Source organism: Heloderma suspectum, chromosome 2 (assembly GCF_057233095.1).
Source record: "Heloderma suspectum isolate Gila_16-S chromosome 2, 16-S_ref, whole genome shotgun sequence".
NCBI classification, from domain to species: domain Eukaryota; kingdom Metazoa; phylum Chordata; class Lepidosauria; order Squamata; family Helodermatidae; genus Heloderma; species Heloderma suspectum.
In genome coordinates this window covers 103,850,134-103,874,919 of record NC_139459.1, presented here as the reverse complement: position 1 = coordinate 103,874,919, position 24,786 = coordinate 103,850,134, and positions in this window count along the sequence as shown.

The window sequence follows — 24,786 nt, the reverse complement described above, 5'->3', positions numbered from 1 at the left end:
ACATGGTGGACAATCTGTGACAATCCTATGTAAAGCTTAAGTGTATACAAGATAAGCCTAGGAGCTGTTCCTAACAACTACAATCATTGGTGATGGTGACAGAATCAATCCAGTTTTGCTATGTTATTACAGGATAGTTTTGCCTGTCCTGTAGTGGGACAGGAAATCATTGTCTTGATTCAAGCCTAACTTCAAACAGTGGCTCCAAGAGATTTCCTCACAGAATTTCTGTTTCTTTAAATGTAAGAATGGGCTTGTTTTTAAGAGAATTGAGCAACTTACTTGACAAACTTAACACAAGACAAATTGGTAGGTAATGAACCAAAAACCTACCCAATTCCAGTACAAGGCATGAGCATCCATTCTCCACCCTATATATGCAAACTTCTGATGCCTTGTATGAGCTATGCCCAAATTAGCGACCTAATGCAAAAGCATTGTGAGTACAGTGGTCAAGTCCATTCATGATAGTGTCTTCTCCTTCTTGGACCTGAGTTGGGATGGCGGAGAATTACGCCACGGACTCCAATGAGGCCGGATTCTAAGAATCCAGCCCCCCGGAGTCCGTGACGGAGCAGAGTATTCACCTCCGCCACCCCGTGAAGTTTGTGCCAGCCGGATCCTACCTGCCGCCGGCCGGGTCCACCCGCTGCCATCCGCTGCCGGCGTAGTGGACGCCATTTGCGTCCCTGCTCTTTGCCATGATAGGCTATGTAAATCTTTACATAGCCTATCACGGCAAAGAGCAGGGACGCAAATGACGTCTGCTACACTGGACGCCATTTGCATCCGCAGACCAGCAGCGGATGGAGGTCCGGCAGCGGATGGACCCGACCGGCAACTCCATGGACTCTCCACAGAGCAGAGCTGGCCAGGGAGGATTCCGGGGGGAGGAACGGATCGCTTCCCCCCCCTGTGGACCCCCAGTTGACTCAGGTGAGTGGGGTTTGTACATTCCTAGACCTGAGTGGTGTCAGGCAGCCTTCCCAAACCTGGTGCCCTTCAGATGTTTTGGACTTTAACTCCCTTCAGTTCCAGCCAGCACAACCTATGGTCAGGAAAAAAGATGATCAGGGACTGGAAACAAAGCCCTATAAGGAGAGACTGAAAGAACTGGGCATGTTTAGCCTTGAGAAGAGATGACTGAGGGGAGATATGAAAGCGCTCTTCAAGTACTTGAAAGGTTGTCACAGAGAGGAAGGACAGGATCTCTTCTCAATCATCCCAGAATGCAGGACACGGAATAATGGGCTCAAGTTACAGGAAGCCAGACTCCGGCTGAACATCAGGGAAAACTCCCTGACTGTTAGAGCAATACGACAATGGAACCAATTACTTAGGGAGGTGGTGGGCTCTCCCACACTGGAGGCGTTCAAGATGAGGCTGGACAGCCGTCTGTCAGGGATGCTCTGACTTGGATTCCTGCACTGAACAGGGGGTTGGACTTGATGGTCTTATAGGCCCCTTCCAACCCTACTATTCCATGAATACTGGGAGTTGTGGTCCAAAACATCTGGAGGGCGCCAGATTGTGGAAGACTGATGTGGAGACTGTGAGGCCATTCTGTTTGACCTTGACTATATGATATCATCTTAATTCTGAGCTATTCATTCACCCTCTCTGACAATCCACTCTAAAACTTTGCACATTCTCCCCCCACACACACACACTCACTAAAAAGATTAGTCACCTGGCAACCCCTCTTTGGATAATCTCATTGTCCTTAGGATGAGAAGTCCCCGGTTGCACAAGCTCCTTCGCAAGGGCTGCTCACTCGTCCCAGTCACTCTGCTTCCCCATCGTGAGCATTGCATCCAGCATCCGTCCTTCTCTCTCACTGCTGCAACATTAATATTTCATGACTAGTAATAAAGCAGAACCAAACACTGGCTTCTTGGAAATATTAGGCCACAAGAAAGCATTAAATTAAACTGATCTGATACTTAAAGGGAAACGGATAAACCCACAGCCCTTTCTCTCACTGGCATTAGCCTGTGTGTGTGGAAAGGATTTATTGCACAACAGATTTTTATTTTCACTTATTATTATATTCCCCCCTTCTGCCATGTGAAAGGTAGTTATCGTTTTTTGGAAAACTGAACAGTTTTTTTTTATTCGTGCACTAATTCACTTGTGTATTCTAATATGGCTGCTTGCCCATTTTTTTCTGACATTTTTAGACTTTAAACATCTTAATCCAAAATAATTAAAGTAATTAATGAGCACTGAAGTGTGTGAGGAGATGTTTTCATCTGGGCCTTCCTTTGGGCTTCAAGTGCTATAAATAAAGTTAGGTCAGCTAAGGAGCCTGAGCAGTCCTGAGGCATACAAGCCAACAAATAGTGTACAATGGACACCCTAAACACACACACACACACACACACACATACATTTATTTATATGGGCTAGGATCCACATTTAAACATCCTATGAGCTTTTCTAAGTTAATTTATCCCCCAGTGATAAGGAGTCATTTGTCAGCCTGTCTGCACATATTCTCTGTCTTACAAAGCTCATGCAGTGCATTTTGAACTGCAAACTTCATACAGACTTGCAAGTTCAATATTTTGTATGATGGTTACTGAGAGCTTTTCTAACAAGGCTGTTAATCAGCTGTTAATCTGCTGTATCTACAGTACTTTCGGTTTCGTCGCAGAATTGAAATCAGAGCACTACACATGGAGCATTTCCTTTCCTGCTTTTCCACATAACCTCTAGGTGGCACTGTGTTATAGTAGAATAGTGCAAATACACAAGAGGAAATTGTGCTTTCTTTTGCTTTCATAATTAAATGCCACTTTTTCCCTGCTTTAAAAAATTCATTGAAAGTGCTGGTTAGACACAGAAGCAAAATTGGAGGGTCATGACTTCATCTAAATAACCTGTAAACAGCAGGATATGACGAGCACCAAGAAATGCCTCATGTATAAATGCCCTTAGAGTAGACTCATTGAAATCAATGGGACTTGTTAGTCATGATCCTAAAGGTTGGATCCTAAAATCAATTAACTAAGAGAACAATCCTATGGCCCCTAGACAGCATCAAAGCACTCCAACCTTGGACCCAGGAGTCCAAGATCCCCTCCCCTCCTCCTCCCTCTCTCCCTTGCACCTGGCAAGGAGAGAACCATGTCGCAAATGCGACCTCAGAAGAAGGTAAAGGGGGTGTTCCCATGGGTGAGGAGGGGAGCAAACTGGGAGGTTGGCTACGAGGAATCCTCCAGTTCCCCAGCCTCCTTCCATCCCCCTCCCCAATGCCTCCGCTAGACAGGTGAAAATGCAGAGCGGGGGGCAGGGAGCATGGAGACAGAGATCGCCTCCGCGTTCCTTCCACTCTCCATAGGGTGCCCATCAGCGCCCGGGTTCGGAGGCTGATGGGCATACAGATAGGATTGTGCACTTAGACTGCAATCCTATACGCACTTACCTGGGAGTAAGCATAATTACACTGAAGGGGACTTATTTCTGAGTAGACATGTATAGATTATGCTGTTAGGGAAGTTCATGGAAGAAACTTTTTCCATCCCCTCCTTCCCCCCAGCACCTTTCCCACACTGTTCAGGAAGGGCCGCACACCCTTCCAGAGAGGCTTTTGGGGTGCCAGCAATTGCAGACAGGAAATGGGGAGCTTTCCTTCCATGAACCTCCTTCTGTTCACGTACCTTAGGATCCAAGCTATTGTTTACGAAAAGAATTGTATTCTGCCCTTTCATCCCGACTGGGACCTTCAAGGCAGCTAACAGTCATCATGAAATAATGAAATACCATTTAAACTTATTTTTTAAAAAATAAAAAATAAAAAGATAACAAACCACATCAATAATAAATCTGTATCTGAACTGAAATAAAAGAGTTTCCTGGTGGAAAGCACATTTAGAAAGAATAATGATTGAGCCTGATACCTAAAAGCACAAAGGAAGGACAGCCGGATCACACAGTGCAAAGAATTCCATAGCGTGGGCGCCACCAGTAAAAAGCTCCTGTCCCGTGTTCCCATCCTCCACACTCCAGACGGTGGTGTCCTATGTAGCAGGGCTTTCTCTGATGATGGTAGCATGTGGGTAGGTTCATATGAGAGGACATGGCCCTCTAGATACACAGGTCCCAAAGTGAACACCTCCTCTGCCACCCCACAATTATCTTGAGAGCCGTGTAGTGGATAAAGTGATGTTGAGCGGGAGATACAGATTCAAAATCCTGCTCAGCCACAGAGCTTACTTGGTGGCCTTCAGCCTGTCACTGTTTCTCAGCCTTACCTACCTCGCAGGATTGTTGTGAGAATAAACGGCAGGGATAACTGTGCTGCCTTGAGTTCTTTGGCAGGAGCGTGGGATCATAGAATCATAGACTCATAGAATAGTAGGGTTGGAAGGGGCCTATAAGACCATCAAGTCCAACCCCTCAATGCAGGAATCTAAGTCAAAGCAGATAAAAACACAGAAGTACATAAAATAATGACAGAGTTAGATTTATTTTAAAGAGCAATGCAAACAAGAGACAGATCTCCAATTTTTTTTACTCTTCATTCAGTATTTGTAACCTAACACAAGAGCAGTTTGTGGGTTCTGACATTTTTATGGTACATTTGAAAGCAACTGCAGAACAGATTATAGGATGCATATATTGTACTATACTGGGAGAGACAACAGGAATAGCAACACTTTTCACTGATCCAACATGAATGTCATTGATTTATGCCCCAAATAATAGCGTGTGTAAATAATATTGTATAAAAACTCTAACGTAAAATCCATTTTCGCCTCCCAAGATGCATCTGTTCATGCTATGCATTTCAAAATCTATTCTGTACTGATGTAAGAGTAAAGAAGCAGTACATTTATGACTGCTTGAGCTCTAGGCTAGCACATTGCATATTCTAACCCTCATATGGCTAGTACAAAGTACTTCTTACAGAAAGAAAGAACCCTATGAACTAGTGGATGACCCTGCTGTATGGGTTTTTTTCTAGCAGAAGTCATGGAGTTGCTCATCTTCTTTATACAAAATGACAAGGATTTCAGCACACAGCCCTCTGCTGGTGTCTCGTGAGGTTTGCTGCCTGCTGTGCTGTCAGCTTTCTTTAACTCACTTTGCTTCTATAGTTCCTTGCAAAATGGCACAGCATTAGAAATCCTCATTGCATTGTTATACTTTAAACAGTAGTTTAAAATAACTATCCAGATAAGACAGAAAATCCCAGTGTGATAGGAACAATGCAGGCAGTAGGATCATGTTCGTGTCCGAAAAATTAAAAAGTGAATTTGTTTCCATACAATTCTGAAAAAATCAGAATTGATTTTCATGCTTCTACTAGCTAAATCTTCTGGAAGAATAATAGCCACAGATAGACACAAGGTCACCTTAAAGGCAGGCGGTGGTGGTTGCTGATAGGATTTAAGAGAACTCTTATTTCCTTATTGGTATCCTGTTACAATCAGTGGGACTTTACTTCCAAATAATGGTCACAGTCCAGTATAGAATTAGATATGTTTTGAGCCCATTGTAATCAATCCAACTGAAAGAAGCCAATAAGAAAAAATGAGCTTCAACTTTTTGTCATTGCTACTCTTTTTATACTCCCTTTTTCCAAAGAGATAGATATTAGTTATGAAATGTATGCACCACTTCACACTGCAAAATCAGTCTTGAAGGAACTTACACACACAGTACAGTAATCTATGATTAATATAACAGAGAAAATCCCAAAAGCAGTATAAATCATAGTCAGCACAGTAATACAAATAAAAATAAATACCATCAAAAATAATCTAAAAATAATTCAATATGAAAAGGTATGTGTTTTCTTTTTGAAATGTCTGCACTGAGTTGTCAATAATGACTGTACCTTTATGGTGGAAGGAATGTTTCTGTTTAATCTCTAATTGTTTTAGATAATTATTGTAATTAGATCAACGTAGTGACTTTTCACAGATACATAGTCAGGTAAACCTTGAAGTGGATTCTGATGCAAATTTGCCTGTTCCTAAAAACCAAAACATGTTCAAAAACCTCCTGCAGGTATAACAACATCACACTTAGAAGCTAGAATGAAAAGCAACAACAATTTCACAGAAGTCGGTGCAAAAGGAATTCCCAGATGTCCCATTAAGTTATTAAAGCTTTTTGTGTGTGCAGTCTGGGCTAAATGAAGTAGCCAGGGAAGGAGGAAGAGGTCTGGAAGGTAGCCAAAGATTTCAGTTATATTTTCATATCAGTTCAAATGTATTTACTAAGTAATTCTATGAAGCTCTGAAATGCATCCTGAAATAGTTTCTTGCCTAAATAGTTTCTTGCAGCCTAAATACATGTTCTATGAAAGCACGATGAGACCCCACTGTTCCATGGCCAGGAAAACTTTGGGATGCCCTTAATTTTAAATAGGACTTTTTTTCTGTGTGCAGATAGGGAGAAGCCAGCAGAGTGGGATCCCAGTGCCAGGACTTCAAGAATTCTAACACTCTGGAGCATGTTTGCTGTGGCCCAGGCAGGGGCTTGATGTGTGCTCATTTACCATGTGAACTAATAGGAACTTCCTCTCCTGATGCAACAGCCAGAGCTGCACACCAGAACCCTTGTACACGAGCTAAAATCCCACTGTTTGGGAGGGGCAAGGGGATGAATTTTCTCCCTCCTGCTCCTCCTTTGCAGCCAAACACCTGGGTGGTAGGTTTTTATTTTTAAAGGGGGGCTCTGCATGTGTATTCCCAGCTGCTCTATGCATGCTGCACTGGAGTGGAGCCAGTGGTTGGATCCAGGATCTGCCTTCCATAGATGGAAGGGCTCTGCTCATGGAAGGTGCCTCCGCCAATTTCCATGGATCATCCCCTTCCTCTCACAGCATAGCTCATCCTACTCAGCAGGGTCCCCTGCCCCTCCGGATAGCATTTTCAAGGGGCTGGAGGGGCTGCCGTGGGGAGGAGGGGCAGGGCGATCTGCTTCTGTCAGCCCAGTTGCACACACCTAAATCTGGATTCAGGCCCTGGTCGGCACTGGAGCACAGGACTGAACATGAAGCCAGGCCTCATTCTTGCAGAAGCACCCTTTCTCTGAACAGGCTTTGCTGGTGGCTTAAAAAAAGTGTCCTCGCTATCACACAAATCTCAGCAACCACATATTTGTGTACACAGGCGGGGACTCTAGTTCAGGCAAGCAATAGCATCACTATATGAGCAGAGCCCAGACCAGTTGTGAGCTCAACAGTGTCTCCTGAGGTAAATGCATGAAGACAGCCTCCTGTAAGAACTAACCCTAATATATATCTAACGGCTTAACTGCATGTTACTTTTAACACACAGCCTGCAGGTTCATCAGTTCTGAGGACTAATCTGGAACAGGACCCATGGGGGTTAGGGGTTGCCTCCTGCTGTTGTCCTGATCTGGATCAGGCCCCCTATGCCTGCAATGTGCAGGCTTTTTTCCTTTGCAAATTGCAGGCCCGAAGTCCCAAACCAGCCCACAGCAGCAGTTAAAGCCCCCCACCCCTGTGCTAGGGTCCTGAACTGGACCATGTTCCCACACTTACTTTTGAGTAAAAGAACAGGCATAGCTTCATGCTACATGTGAAAGGTAACATGTGGTTTGGCTTTAAGGATAACCCTTCATGGGTCGTCCATGAAAGCATATGCCATAGTACATTTGTTCATACATAAGGTGCCAGAAACCTCCTTGCTGTTTTTAATTGAAAACTGGAATGATGCATTCATTTACGAGGGAGAACTGATTCGGTGACTTCTGATAAATGAAAATCAAAGAGGAAAGACATTAAAGAGATTTGAGCTAGTGGTGTTTTACAACCCAAAGAGATGTTTGGTTTTGTGTTGGTTTTTACCACCTGTGTTCTAGCCATCTCCCTGCTCGCTTCATTGCCTTGTATAGGAAATAGAGCACCTGGTACAAGACATATGATGTGCAGTTGAGTAGTATTCCCTGCAATAGCTGGTGGTATGTTGGCCAACTGGTTATATTACATAGTCAAAAACAGGCAGCAAAGCTTCTCTCTCTCTCCCTCTCCCTCTCTCTCTCTCACACACACACACACAACTAAGCAGGTCCTGATACCCCTGCCTTCTACAATCTGGTGCCCTCCAGGTGTTTTGGACTTCAACTCCCATCAGCCCCAACCAGCATAGCCAATGGTCAGGAATCCTGGGAATTGTAGTCCAAAACATCTGGAGGGCACCAAGTTGTGGAAGGCTGAGATAACCTATTAGACAAGAATTACCAGTTGTCACCAAAAGAGCAAGTTCCGCTACCCTAGCACATTGACTCCAAAAGTCTCCATTTTGCCTGAAAAGGTGAGCTGGTACAGAACTGACCTCATAGGGCATCAGAATATAAATGTACAGCAGCTTTCCTCTATTGAAGGGGTTAAAAGGAGAGCTTCCCATCCTCAGCTGGCATGCACCCTCCCAAAGGGAGGTTGTGCAAATGCCTACAACCACCCAGTTCCAATAAAAGCAAGCCTCACTGTGCCCCAACTGTTTGGCTATTCAGAGCCCTTAATACTAAAAGACATTGTGCAACAGGGACGACAAACCTTTCCCAGCCTGGCGTCCAAATTCCATTTGGGAGTAGCTCTCGGGGCCACATGCCCGTGGTGGGCAGGCCAAAGGCAAAGTGGGCAGGACCAGAGGCAAAAGTGGGAAGACCGAAATATACTACTTCCCATTCCATTGTTGCCCATTTCTAGTAGGAAGCATGTCTATACCAGACAAAGATCAGAAGGAAACAGGACTACATCACTCAGCTGTTTCCTCTTCTAGACTTCCCCTTCTGCCAAGCAGGGGAAAGCTCTCATCTCCAATCAGCAGCTGATCAGAAACAAGTGCTTTCTCTTGCTAAGCACTGAGAAAGGGAGCCTTTATCCAGTGCTAAGCAGGAAAGAGCACTTATCTCCAGAGGTAAGTGCTTTCCCCTCCATGGCAAAGGAGCCACAGCCAGGGTCAGAGCCAGCATGTGCCGAGCCAGATGGGGAACCCCCATGAGCTGGAGGTTCCCCATCCCTGCTGTACAGGAAGCTGTGTAAATTCCACTCTAGAATCCATGAAAAACTACTACTACCCTGGTTCATCAAGCCTAGGACAGTTGTCTTTCTTTTCCTTTCTTTCACCCTGGAAAGATTCCAGAGACTGAGGCCCCGGTAAAATTGCAGGACAAAGGGCCTCGGTGTGGATAAGCTCATTATTCTTTTCCCCTTCCAGAAACATCCAATCTGTTGTGGTGCACTGTAACTGAAAGATCTGTACATGTGTTGTTTATGCATGTAGATGAGGACATATGGTAACACATTGTCATTGAGAAATGGATAGGAATGTGAGCCTTTGTACTGTACATGCTCAAATGGCTCACATGTGTGTCACCACATGCGTGTGGACGCATGTCAAGTCCCACTAATCTGAGCCCACATCTTTGTCAGTCAGCTTACCTGTGTATTACCTGTATAATTTCCCAACCTAGGCAAATAGGTGGAAGATATCTGGATCTGCCTTTCCCCCCATGTGTACTGGGATACTGTGCTTCTGTGCACATGTGGTTTTGCAGTAGCAGCAGTTACATGAATACAAAGCTTCTCACTTAACTAAGAAAGCTGTTGGATTGGGGAAATGGTTATACTCTATGGGGCCCTACCATAATTTTGTACATTTTGCTCTTGTCTGGTAGTACATCAATGAATTTTAGACAGAAATCTGCACTATAATTCAACTTTTATTTTCTCTCCCTGCCCCATGAATTATATAGTTTTGTTTTAACACTTAACTGCTTGCTCAATGCATTGAAAGCATGGCGCTGCATGTTTTCCATGCCTTTTGTAGTTATTTCTGTCATACCTTCAATCTTATTTCCATGGGTGCTACATTTATTTATTTCAGGCTTTTAAGTTACCATTAAACATTTTAGAATTTGTTTTATTGTGTTTTTAAATTTTGTACTCTGCCCTGGGAATTCTATTGAAACCCGGAATGTAAACCCCTTAAAGGATCTGCCTTCTGCGAAAGGACTCAAGGAAGGTCCCTCTGCCTGATTTGGGGGGATCCCTCTTCCCTCTACACACCACAGCTCACTCCACTCAAAGTTAGGGTCTCCTAACTTTCTGTGTAGCATTTCCAGGGGGCTGGAGGAGCTGCCATGGGAGGGAGGGGTGGGGAAGTCCACTTCTGTCACTGCAGTTGATCCAGCGTGAATCTGGATCCAACCCCCAGATATATTAAAAATAAACCAGCCATTTAAACAAAGTTGTGTTCTTACATAGCCACAACATGTTTGCCCAAATGATATTTTAAAAAAAGAAAGAGAGCTGCCATGTTCAGTGCTGCAAGTAGAACACAGGGCCCAACATTTCTAGCAGCTGCATGTGGCTTCCTAAGCACAAATTGTCTGATGGCTTAACTGAATGCTCGGCGCAAAGCTGAGCAGGGCCAGAGAAAAATCCCCCAGGAAAATTAAAAAACAAAGTAAAACAGCGATAAAGATTGATTTTTAATACATGGGTGGATTAACATAATGAACCACGCCTTGTGTGGTCTTACTGGATTCCTGCGGGCAAGAGAAGTGGGCCTTGGCAACTGTACTAAATAACGTATGCACTGGAAGACTATAGAATTGATCTGCCAGATTTGCACTTACCACAATGCAATTGGATTCTTGGGAATCACTTGCAGACCGTCAGGTTCTGAGTGGGACTTGGAGGCATTAAAAAATGAAGATAACCACTGTGCCCTGCCTTAAATGGCCTGCATGTACTAGTGACAGGAACGTATCGTTCAAGCCAAGAACGTATTGGGATTCTGAAAGACTAAGATGCTGTTGTAAATAATGAAAACATCTAGTTACCTTTAGTTGTTGTTGTTGTTGTTGTTCAGTCATTAAGTCATGTCCGACTCTTCGTGACCCCATGGACCATAGCAAGCCAGGCCTTCCTGTCCTCCGCTCTCTCCCGGAGCACGCTCAAGTCCATATTCATTGCATCGGTGATGCTATCTAGCCATCTCATCCTCTTCCATCCCCTTCTCCTTTTGCCTTCAATCTTTCCCAGCATCAGGGTCTTTTCCAGGGCGTTTTCTCTTCGCATTAGGTGGCCAAAATATTTGAGCTTCAGCTTCAGTATCTGTCCTTCCAATGAGCACTAAGGGTTGATTTCCTTTAGGATGGACTGATTTGACCTCCTTGGAGTCCAGGGGACTCATAAGAGTCTTCTCCAGCACCACAGTTAGAAGGCATCAATTCTTCGGCGCTCGGCCTTCCTTATAGTCCAGCTCTCACAGCCATATGTTGCTACTGGGAAAACCATAGCTTTGATTAGACGGACCTTTGTCAGCAAGGTGATGTCTCTGCTTCTTACTATGCTGTCTAGGTTTGCCATAGCTTTCCTCCCAAGGAGCAAACGTCTTTTAATATCATGGCTACAGTCACCATCTGCGGTGCTCTTGGAGCCCAAGAAAATCAAATCTGTCACTGCTTCCATTTCTTCCCCTTCTATATGCCAGGAAGTGATGGGGCCAGATGCCATGATCTTAGTTTTTTTAATGTGGAGTTTCAAACCAGCTTTTGCAGTCTCCACTTTCACCCTCAACAAGAGGCTCTTTAGATCCTCTTCACTTTCTGCCATTAGGGTGGTATCATCTGCGTATCTGAGGTTGTTGATAATTCTCCCGGCAATCTTAATTCGGACCTGTGATTCATCCAACCTGGTGTTTCTCATGATGTACTCTGCATATAAATTAAATAAGCAGGGCAACAATATACAGCCTTGTCGTACTCCTTTCCCAATTTTGAACCAGTCGATTGTTCAATGTCCGGTTCTTACTGTTGCTTCTTGTCCCTCATACAGGTTTCTCAGGAGACAGGTAAGGTGGCCTGGTACTCCCATTTCTTTAAGAATTTGTCACAGTTTGTTGTGATCCACACAATCAAAGGCTTTAGCGTAATCAATGAAGCAGAAATAGACTTTTTCTGGAATTCTCTTGCTTTCTTCATGATCCAGCGAATGTTGGTGATTTGATCTCTAGTTCCTCTGCCTCTTCGAAACCCAGCTTGTACTTCCGGTAGTTCTCGGTTCACATGCTGCTGAAGCCTAGCTTGTAGGATTTTGAGCATAACCTTGCTGGCATGTGAAATGAGTGCAATTGTACGGTAGTTTGAACACTCTTTGGCATTGCCCTTCTTTGGAATTGGAATGTAAACTGACCTTTTCCAGTCTTGTGGCCACTGTTGAGTGTTCCAAATTTGTTGGCATATTGAGTGCAGCACTTTAACAGCATCATCTTTTAGGATTTTAAATAGCTCAGCTGGAATACTGTCATCTCCGCTAGCTTTGTTGTTAGTAATGCTTCCTAAGGCCCACTTGACTTCACTCTCTAGGTTGTCCGGCTCAAGTTCAGTGACCGCACTATCGTGGTTATCAGGGACATTAAGATCTTTCCTGTATAGTTCTTCTGTGTACTCTTTCCACCTCTTCTTAATCTCATCTGCTTCTGTTAGGTCCCTGCATTCTTTGTCCTTTATCATGCCTGTCTTTGCACAAAACATTCCCTTGAGATCTCCGATTTTCTTGAAAAGATCTCTAGTCTTTCCCATTCTATTATTTTCCTCGATTTCTTTGCATTGTTCATTTAAAAAGGCCTTCTTGTCTCTCCTTGCTGTTCTCTGGAACTCTGCATTCAGTTGGATATATCTTCCCCTTTCTCCCTTGCTTTTCGCTTCCCTTCTTTCGTCAGCTACTTGTAAAGCCTCATCAGACAGCCACTTTGCTTTCTTGCATTTCTTTTTCTTTGGAATGGATTGAGTTGCTGCCTCCTGAACAATGTTACGGACCTCCGTCCATAGTTCCTCAGGCACTCTGTCTATCAGGTCTAATCCCTTAAATTTATTTGTCACCTCCACTGTATATTCATAAGGGATCTGATTTAGGTCATACCTGAATGGTTTAGTGGTTTTCCCTATGTTCTTCAATTTAAGCTGAAATTTTGCAAGAAGCAGCTCATGATCTGAGCCACAGTCAGCTCCAGGTCTTGTTTTTACTGACTGTATGGAGCTTCTCCATCTTTGGCTGCAAAGGACATAATCAATCTGATTTCGATATTGACCATCTGGTGATGTCCATGTGTAGAGTCGCCTCTTGTGCTGTTGGAAAAGCGTGTTTGCTTGTATGATCAGCGTGTTCTCTTGGCAAAACTCTATTAGCCTTTGTCATGCTTCATTTTGTACACCAAGGCCATGCTTGCCTGTTATCCTGGTGATTTCTTGACTTCCTACTTTAGCATTCCAATCCCCTATCATGAAAAGGACATCTTTTTTTGGTGTTAGTTCTAGAAGGTGTTGTAGGTCTTCATAGAACCGATCAACCTCAGCTTCTTCAGTCTCAGTTGTTGGGGCATAGACTTGAATTACTGTGATGTTGAATGGTTTGCCTTGGATTCGTACTGAGATCATTCTGTCGTTTTTGAGATTGTACCCCAGTACTGCTTTTCCCACCCTTTTATTGACTATGAGTGTTACTCCATTTCTTCTAAGGGATTCTTGCCCACAGTAGTAGATATGATGGTCACCTGAACTAAATTCGCCCATGCCTGTCCATTTTAGTTCGCTCATTCCCAAGATGTCGATGTTCAGTCTTGCCATCTCATGTTTGACCACCTCCAGCTTACCTTGATTCATTGACCTTACATTCCAGGTTCCTAAACAATATTGTTCTTTACAGCATCGGACTTTCTTTTCACCACCAGACACATCCACAGCTGAGTGTTCTTTCGGCTTTGGCCCAGCTGTTTCACTCTTTCTGGCGCTACTTGGAAATTCCCTCTGCTCTTCCCCAGTAGTATATTGGACACCTTCTGACCTGAGGGGCTCATCTTCCGGCATCATCTCTTTTAGCCTTGTGATACGTTCCATGGGGTTTTCTTGGCAAGAATACTGGAGTGGGTTGCCATTTCCTTCTCCAGTGGATCACATTTTGTCAGAACTCTCCACCATGACCTGTCCATCTTGGATGGCCCTGCACGGCATAGCTTATGGCTTCACTGAGTTACGCAAGCCCCTTCGCCACAACAATTTATTTATTTATTTATTGCATTTATACCCCGCCTTTCTCCCTCTCGCAAGGAACTCAAGGCGGCTTACATTATCCTCCTCCTCACCATTGTATCCTCACAACAACAACCTCAAGGTGGGTTGGGCTGAGAGTCTGTGACTGGCCCAAAGTCACCCAGTGAGCTTCCATGGCCAAGTGGGGACTAGAACCCGGATCTCCCGGCTCCCAGTCCGTCACTCTCACCACTACACTACACTGGCTCTCTACACTACAACAACTCTACACTACAACAACTACACTACAAGAAGGCAGTGATCCATGAAAGGGTACCTTTAGTTAGATTATGTTAAATAAAAACAAACAAGCTGATGTCCAGTATTCATAGGCAGATGAAACTTCCTCCCCCAAACCTGGAAAACTGTCAATCGGGCTTCTATTCAGGTCACTGGAGCTTTGTGTAGACTTCCTGACCTATTGTGCTTTTTTGAAATAGCATTGGTTATGTATGTATGCTGCTTTGAGGGCCTAATACAGTTGGTAAAGTGGGTTAGTGTTTTTAAAATAAGCTATAGGATAGGGAAAAGCCCAGGATCTACAGACCTTACATAATAAAAGCAGAAGAGACTTTGTCATCATGCATATTCTGGAGTTCTCACCTCAAGTCAAATGGAAAGAGTGAGTCCTGGTTCATGACAAAAAACAATTCATGGGCTGTAACGGAGAAGAAGCTTCATGTAAATTACTATGGTAAGCGTACTGGCTAGATTTTTCTTTCTGTTATAGCTGTGAATGCAAATGACTTCACAAAAGCTATTCCTGGTATGTGCCATTTTAAGAGAGAATTGTAATGTACCTTGTTAAGTGCCCTGTCCAGCTCAAGTTATGGCGATCACCCCTCCCACCCCCGAGGAAGGCTGAGTTATGTGCAGTCCATGTTTTTGCACGGGTTGTTTAAGTATATTCCCCCAGTACATGTGTAGTACTTAAGTGCAATCCTGCCCATGTTTACTCAGAAATAAGTCCCACTGTGTCCAATGGGGCTCACCCCTGGGTAAGTGTGCATAGGAATGCAGCTTTGGAGCACAGGTCTCTCATTGGGTAGCCTTAGGGTGCAATCCTATGCATGTTTAGACAGAAAAAAAGTCCTACAACTCCCAGCATGCCCCAGCCAGTCTAAATTTATCTGTCTAAATTTGCATAGGATTGTGCCCTTAGGGAATATGAGAATGTTACTAGTTCAGGAGCATCACATCCCCATCGACTGCAGAAAATGTCGGCAGAATTGTTTCATTTCATTTTATGAATGTATATGCTGCACTTCAATATAAATATTTCCAGGGCAGCTTACAATAAAACAATAACAAAAATAAACAGATAAAATAGCAGATGGAACAACCATCAGCATTAAGACAATCTCCTCAAGAGTTAAACTGCGGTAAAATTCAAAGAACCTTGTAGTGTACATATATCCCCTTAATAGCTGTAGGAAGTGGTGTGTGCCACCACAATGAAGACCTCTGTGTGCCTGATGTTTGGTAACAATGACCTCAGGGCAAGGAGGGCACCGCTGCTAGATTCTTTTGTGCCAGTATTAACAGCTATTACTTTTTTGTACAACTTTTTTGTACAGAAAAGTGGCAAATGTTCTGCAGCATGCAAGGTTAACATGTACTGCATCGACCCTATGATACAAATCCCAGTTTTATACACAAACAGCCAGTCCCTGTAAGGAACTAAACTCCAACAATTGTTTAAACATGCACATGAACACAATATATGAGTGTGGTTCCCTTATTTTATTTGAGATATTTTTGATCTTGCATAGCCTTCAGCTTATGTAAACTTCCAGTGAAATCAATGCACAATTTGCCTTGATTTTTGTCATCAAAATATCTTCAAATGTCTGGTCAGGACTTGTTAGCAGATTAAAAAAAATACCTTTAGTAACTAACTAAAATGAATAATATATATAGAAACATTCACTACCTGTATAACTGGTGCTGAAATATGCTGGACAATAGCCCAGTATGTTTCCTTTGTGACGGATTTTCAAGATATTAGGCAACACTTAATAGTCTGATACTAAACAAACCTTTTCTGTGTTCAAGATGCCAGTTCAGTTGCAAAGCCATATTCTTGATGTGCTGTCAGTGTCACCCTTTAAATGCATGTCTCTGAATATACACTGGATTTCAACCTGAGACCCACTGCAAATGGTTACTTCTGTTGCTTTAGCACAAGTATTTTCCAGGTCACATTCAGTCTTTCATAAATCTCCCATAGTGACAGTGACTGAAATTAACGAGACCTTTGTGATCATTGATTTTATGCCATTGGTGACTGATCTGAACACAATTGTGGGCAGAGATGTCGGAACCTGCATTGGCTGAAAAGCAGCCTATCGCCACACCACAAGCCAGAATCTGGGCAGGAAGGGCAATGTAACTCACGCATCTGCGTTCCCTAGGCAGACACCATTTGGTTCTATGTATGCAATACTCCCTGGGAGCATCAACATGACAAATCACCTATTGAACTAATGAAGGAATTACTTTTCCTGATTTATTCTAGAAAAGTGGGTCTCTTTTCCCACAAATGAACATGAATAATTATTGCTTTTTCCATAACCTCGGTATATGTTAGTTGTATACTTGTACTTGTATTTCTAGTACGTTTTGAAGTAGTAGTTATCCATCCTGTGCCCAGTGGATAGGTCAGGTTAGAAACATAATTAAAAGGTTGTAATTTTGTATTTGAATCAGAGCTGTGCGCCCATGGCCTCTCAAAATTCTCCACCCTATTTGTGGACAGAGAAACTGAGGGGATAATTTCAGTGAATTTCTCTAGGGAGAGCAGAAATTCTCCAGTTAATTTCTCACAGGGCTCACCAGTGGCAAGGGTTGTAGCACAGCTTCTTTCTTTGAAATAAATTATTTCAATTTATTTTGGTGGTGTTTTTGAGCTTAGCTAATCATTGCAAGGTGGTCAAGGGTGCTTAATCTATGATACATCTCTCTCCTTTGCTCTGCTGCCTCCCAGGCTACCCGCGTTTCCTAATGTGAAAAAGACCTACGGGAGGAATTACCTCATGAGGTCTTCTGCTGGGCTTCAACTGAAGTGCGGAAAGCCAAGGAGGCTAAGGGCTGCCAGAGGGATAATTGTACAATGACAGACAGGACACTTGCACGCACTCCTCGGCCACCTCATAAGTAAGGTGAACACAAGAACCCCAACCCCAACCCATGATAATTTCTCTGAAGTTTTGTTCTCATTTGAATTTCTTTTCAAGAGCAATTTCTTTTCTATCAAATTGAATGAGAAATGGTCGAAAAAAGTGGTAGAAACTTGCAGTACAGCACTAATTTGATTGAGATGTTAGACTGGCACAGAGATCGCTCTGTTGATATGAATTTGCAAAATCTGGGCATGGAAGGTTAGACCAATTTCATGGGTATACTTCAAGGTGATGATAGTTGGGTGGACAGTATTCATTTGGTAGTGGTGTTTCAGTGCCAGCCTTGGATCGCCAATGCAAGTAACTTCCCCATTCCTCATTGCTTTCCTGTCAGTGAGTCCTAGACCCTAGGTCTCATGAATGAATGTATGTGCATATGCAATTAGATTTTTATAGCACTTTCAGGCCAATATCTCTCAAAGCAGCTTATGTAAGACTTTATCATGACAGTTAAATCTACAAAAACAGCAAAGATAGGGCTGTTTTAGAAAACAACAAAAAACAGACATTACACACACACACACACAAACACTAAAAGGCATGGCTGACTAAAAGAGGTCTTCAGCTGGCGCTGAAAATATAACAAGTTTGGCATGAGGTGAGACTTTCTGGGAAGCCCATTCCAAACTTGGGGTGACACTGGGAGAAGGCCTCAGGTTACCATTTGCTTCGCTTCAGACAGTGGGGAAAACCCTCTGCATTGCCTTGTGCCTGTCATGATTTTAGTCTCTCTCTTGTTTTAAATTCTTGCTCTAATTGATTATTTTAAAGTTGTGCTGCTGTTGGGAAATAGGGAATCATTGTTATAGGGCAATTAACAAACCAAAGAAGAAAAGAAAGACCTTTAATTAGGATCTTAGTAATTGTGCAGGTTAATAGGATAGCTACTTACACATCGCCAGAAAAGCGAAAATGCATCACCAAAAAAGAGGACAAAAGAGGACACATTCGCATAAAAACTGGATATGCTAATTTATATGCAAAATGCAAATTTAGAAATAATTATTATAATTTAAATAAAAACACAGTACATCTCACCATAGTGTAGAAGACTGTAGCCATATGACCTGTGTGCTTTGCTCAGTCTGCTGTCCAGGTGCTGTTGATGGGCAACTTTAAGGCCCAGCTCTTCCTTCTGATGGTTCTCTTAAAATGGAGTTGAACTGGAGAGCCCTTCAAATAGAGGACTCCTTCAAATCAGAGGACAGTCCTCTGTAAAAGAAGACATATGGACACCCTATGTTAATTCTGCTCCCTCTATATTCCTTTGATCTGGCTTTAGGGCCACTGGAATCCTCACCTGCCCTCCTTCATTGATAATAGAATTCTCCATCTCTTGTGGGGGCCCACCTTGCCTCTCTATGGTATCAGCTGCTTTATCCTGTTGTTCCTAGGCTGCAGACACATAGAACCTAAGGCAGCACCAGGAAGGAAAGCCTATATCCATCTGCTGTTGCAGCAAACGTACGCTGTACATATGGCTGAACCTTGGTGTGGCCTGCACTATCAAGGACTGGAAGAGCACATTTCAAAGGATGAGGATATTACTGTGCTGACATCAGTAGCCAAGGATATTCAGGAAATGACCTTGGAGTTATTGTCTCCTGGAAACCATGGCAACAGCACTGGTGCCTGTAAAATAATTCTGGTTTCAGGGTTAGTTATTATACATCTGAGACATTTTCTTCAGACTCCGCAGTAGATGTTCTCCCTCCCTCCCTTTAAGTTAGAGTTTATACAGTCTATGTTGTTCGCTTCCGAAGCTGTCTTCTTAATAACAATGCAACAGTAGCAGCTGGACCAAGCACCCCAAATTCAGCCTCCTTTAACAATCATTCTCAAAGAGAGAGGGACACACACACATTGGGGGGGGGGGATACTAGTTTTGCAAATGGCTGTTTATCACTTTAATTAGAATCTGATGACTGGCTGGAAATGACACTTCAATGTTCTTATGAGCTGCTTTTGCTGTCCAGGTACCAAGTGGTGGACAGCAAGAAACCACCCTTAAACACTCTGCAAGATTGAAATGCCATTGTTGTGTTCTGTCCTCTTCAAATAAGCAAGCCCGTTTTAGTTTTGTATGGTACTTGTTTTTTAACCCAAGGGCATCAGCTTGAATTTCATCTGTTATTGCCCAATCTGAGACTTCAGGATAGGTCAGGCTCTGTATTTTAATATGATTAATATGTGTGAGTTGCTCTCCACTCTATCAGTTCAGGTGGTGCACGGAAATGAGGGTTTCTTGTGCTGCTAAGGAGACAGCAGTTTGGTATATTTAGTAGGGGAATGTCAGGCAGCAAGCAGAGGGGAGAAAAGCTGTACAGTTCTTTGAATTCCTGCATAGTAAATATAGTATTATAAAATATATCTGTGAGAATAGAGTGACAATAGTTATTTTCCAACACAGAACTGTACAGCTTTTCTCCCCTCTGCTTGCTGCCTGACATTCCCCTGCTAAATATACCAAACTGTTGTCTCCTTAGCAGTACGAGAAACTCTCATTTCCCTGCACCACCTGAACTGATAGAGCGGAGAGCAACTCACACATATTAATCCTATTAAAATACAGAGCCTGACCTATCCTGAAGTCTCAGATTGGGCAATAACAGATGAAATTCTAGCTGATGCCCTTGGGTTAAAAAACAACAAGTACCATACAAAACTAAAACGGGCTTGCTTATTTGAAGAAGACAGAACACAACAATGGCATTTTAATCTTGCAGAGTGTTTAAGGGTGGTTTCTTGCTGTCCACCACTTGGTACCTGGACAACAAAAGCAGCTCATAACAGATGACAAAGAAAAGGCAGAGGTGCTCAATTCCTACTTTGGCTCAAGTCTTCTCCCAAAAGAGGGTCTATGACCCCCCTGGCAAAGGCGAAGTACAGGCTGAAGGGGCAGGATTGCAGCTTGAGATCGATAGGCATATGGTCAAGGAACACCTAATGACTTTGAATGAGTTCAGATCTCCAGGGCCAGGTGAACTGCATCCTAGAGTAATAACAAAACTGGCAGAAGAACTCTCAGAACCGCTGTCTATTCTCTTTGAGAAATCATGGAGGACAGGGGAAGTGCCAGATGACTGGAGGAGGGCTAATGTTGTCCCTATCTTCAAAAAGGCTAAAAAGGAGGAACCTGGGAACTACAGACCAGTCAGTCTGACATCAATCCCTGGGAAAATTCTGGAGCAGATGATAAAGCAATCCATCTGGAAGCACCGTGAAAACAATGCAGTGATTACTCGAAGCCAACATGGATTTGTCAAAAACAAGTCCTGCCAGACGAATCTGATCTCATTTTTTGATCAAGTAACCTCCCTTGTAGACCATGGGAATGCTGTAGACATCATATACCTCGATTTCAGCAAAGCTTTCGACAAAGTGCCCCATGATATCCTGATGAGCAAACTAGCTCAAAGTGGGCTAGATGAAACAACGATCTGGTGGATCCACAGTTGGCTACAGAATCGGACTCAAAGAGTGCTTATCAATGGGACCTTCTCAAACTGGGGAGAGGTAACGAGTGGGGTACCGCAGGGCTCAGTCCTGGGCCCAGTGCTCTTCAACATTTGTATTATGACTTGGAGGAAGTGGTGCAGGGAATGCTGATCAAATTTGCAGATGACGCCCAACAAAATTGGGCGGGATAGCTAATACTTTGGAAGACAGAAACAAAATTCAAAGTGATCTGGATAGACTGGAGTGCTGGGAAGAAAACAACAGAATGACATTTAATAGGTATAAATGCCAAGTTCTGCACCTAGGAAAAAGAAACCAAATGCACAGTTACAAGATGGGGGATACGTGGCTCAACAACATTACAAGCGAGAAGGATCTTGGAATTGTTGTCGATCACAAGCTGAATATGAGCCAACAGTGTGATGTGGCTGCAAAAAAGGCAAATGCTATTTTGGGCTGCATTATTAGAAGCATAGCTTCCAAATCCCAGGAAGTACTAGTTCCCCTCTACTCAGCACTGGTTAGGCCTCATCTGGAGTACTGTGTTCAGTTCTGGGCACCACACTTTAAGAAGGATGCAGACAAACTGGAGAGGGTTCAGAGGAGGGCAACAAAGATGATCAGGGGACTGGAAACAAAGCCCTATGAGGAGAGACTGAAAAAACTGGGCATGTTTAGCCTTGAGAAGACTGAGGGGAGATAGGATAGCATTTTTCAAGTACTTGAAAGGTTGTCACAGAGAGGAAGGCCAGCATCTCTTCTTGATCATCCCAGAGTGCAGGACACGGAATAATGGGCTCAAGTTACAGGAAGCCAAATTCCGTCTGAGCATCAGGAAAAACTTCCTGACTGTTAGAGCAATATGAAAATGGAACCAATGACCTGGGGAGGTGGTGGGCTCTCCCACACTGGAGGCCTTCAAGACGAGGCTGGACAGCCATCTGTCAGGGATGCTCTGACTGATTCCTGCACTGAGCAGGGGGTTGGACTCGATGGCCTTGTAGGCCCCTTCCAACCCTACTATTCTATGATTCTATGACTTTTCAAAATGCTTTATGGTCTTAAGGCTGTAAGAATATGGCATATAAAGAAAAATACATGAAAAGTGCATCATCGTGGAACAAAACCAGGGCTGTCAATCATCTGCCTTTCAAATTAAAATATGCGTACATACAGCCAAAAGCACAATGTAGGTGCCTTTTTGAGGTAACGTACAACTCAAGAAACAAAATACTCCTTGTTATAAGAAAAACAAGAAGACAATGATTTGATGACAATGTAATGTAGATGCCCGTTAAAAGGGAGTGACTGAAGCATGTCAAGTCCATGCTCGGTGCCTAGTGTGGAAGCACCCTCTGTTTCAACGGTGGTGAAGTTGGAGTGGGGCTGAGTAGTTTTATCAATGAAGAATCAAGCACAGAGGTGACAGTGGGCTACTGATGGCTTGTCTTCTGGAGGCCAGCTGGTCCCCATACGACCCGGAAGAGCTGTGCGGAATGTGCTTCAGCTAATGCAGTGATGATGGTGGAGAAAAACTATGACAGGGGTGGGGTACCTCAGGCCCAGGGGCCAAATCCGCCTCTCCTGGGATCCCAATCCAGCTCTCCAGAATTCCTCAGCTGGCCACGCCCCCTTGCCCTGGCTATGCCCCCGTTCCCCCAACCATGAAGTGCTGGGTGGTTTCCTGGCGTTTACGCACTCTCCCCGCCCCCTGGTCTTAAGGCTTCATTACTGGCAGTAAGAGGTTTAAGCTAAAATATGCTGGGGTTGTTGCTTTTTTGGCCCCTGTTCCTTTTGCCTTCAGCCCCACCCACCACTGGAATGTGGCCTCCGGCCGCTTCTCCAAAATGGAGTTCAGCCCCCAGGCTGAAAGAGGATCTACACCCCCTGCTCTGTGGTGCACTTGGTCCAATTCAGTCCAAGTGTCACTCAAGTCACGTCTCAACCTGCTTCTTGTTACCCAGCTCTATGACTCTATCTGTGGCATACACTCAAAGCCAGCAACTCATACAGAAGACAGAGCTCCCGTGAGACACCCCAGGGGAACGCAGGGAGCCCTCAAGTTAAGTTGCATGGAACCAGGCTCTAGACACAATGGGGGCAACGCTTTCTCTCTGGGTGTACAAGGCAACACAGATCTCACTGGCAGAGACAACAACGTGGTTCAAGGGAAGGGAACAGATGACTCTGGCCCAGAAACGTGGGCTAGGTACCAGAATAAGGTGTGGATAGTGCAAGGAAAGGTTCATGAGGAATTATCTTGGAAGCCAAGCAAATGCCAGAAGAAACAAGCAAAAAAGAAAGAATGCTGGGGGGCCAAACTCAAGAGCTGTTATAGACTTCAGAACAAAGGGCACAAAAGACTCAATGGCTCAGAGGCTGGACCCAGGATGGGGTAGAAGAAATGGATCAATAGTTTGACTCTGGGAAATGGAAGGTGGTCTCAGAGAGTCTCTTGGCTACTTGACTGAGTGAAAGCTGGTTAACATGAACATGGCAAAACCATGCTATGGGAGACCATTGGATGGAGATTTTTGTATTTTTTTCCCACTAAGGAGAACTCAGAAACAAGGTTTGGATGTAAACAGATCTTCACTTTAGTTCTAAACTCTTATCTTCCGTGTTTTCTTTTCCTGAACTTGCTCATTCCTTTCTCCTCTCTCCCCCTGTTTCCCTCTTGCTCCTCCCTGCCTCTACTTTGCTGGAGCCCTCTCAGGACAAACCTTTTCACAACTCAAAAGAAGACAGTGCCTATAACTATTAGGATACAACAGAGATGCAGAAACAGAAGGGATCACATGGAGTTCCCAGGTGGTACTCTAAATATCTGACCTCATAGGGGTGGGAATGCTTCAGGATTGGGCCATATTTCCGACCAGAGTTCTGGACTGACAATTTACAGGTATTCTCATGGTTTAGCTGGCTGGGTGGTGACTACATGTGTACAGAAAGCCACCAGGCTGAGCTTTTCTGTAACATTACAGCAGCCTTCCCCAGCCCAGGACCCTCCAGAGGTGTTGGATGACAACTCCCATCATCCCCAGCCACCATGGCCAAGGGTGGGAGTTGTAGTCCAACACCTCTGGAGGGTACCAGGTTGGGGAAGACTGGCATACACCATGACCTGGTTCGCACGACACAGTGCGGTTCATCATGTTTAGGGAAAAAAAAACTGGGTTCCTCTTGGAATGACATGTAAAATATAAAGATCATACAGCTCTGTTAATAGCATTACACGGATCTGAAGTCCCGCAAACACAGCACAAGTTGTGCACAAACAAAACTCTCCAGTTTATAAGGATGACCCATTCCCTGTCCCACGTGGGATCTGTGCCTGTGTGCACATGCGTGTGCGAGAGAGAGACTGGAGCTATTCCCTATTAACAATTTATCGTGCTGTATTTGTATTAATGCTGCCTTAGTATGCATTGTTTGGATTCAAATGTTTTCTCAGTGCTCACCCACATTCTTTTTACTTCTTGACTTATATGATGAACAACTGCCTGCCCCCATCTTTATGAGTATTTCCCTGGTTTGGATTGGAAGGTCCCCTTCCACATGTGGAAGGCGCATTCCAGACACAGAAGGGCTCTTCTAAGCGTAGCATGAGAACAGTGACAGGTAAACCAAAAAATGTTTTCCCGCTCACACACCAGATCGCACAAAACACCAGCACAAGCTTAAGGATTAAGGAACCCACCTGTGCTAGCACTGAGCAAACTCATCCTTGACCTTTGGTGCAAGTGCTTGTGGCTGTTTGCCTTCCCCTCATGCTCATGCTTCTTTGGCTCCAACCCACTGTCAATACCACTGTCCTTTTGTAGGCTAAATGTACTCCGATGATTCTGCTTCTGCTTTTTTAAACAAGGATTAATTCAGTGAACAGTGGTGACTGGAGTAAGCACAACAGATCAAATTGTTTCCAGACCAGTATGATAAATTGCATTCTGTAACACAATCAGTTTCCCATTTTTCATGGCTTAAGGTAGGTGCACATAAAACAGCTCCATGTACAAGCTGCTATAAATACATTTTTTAAAGGGCTGTCGTGGAGAAAATGCCTCAA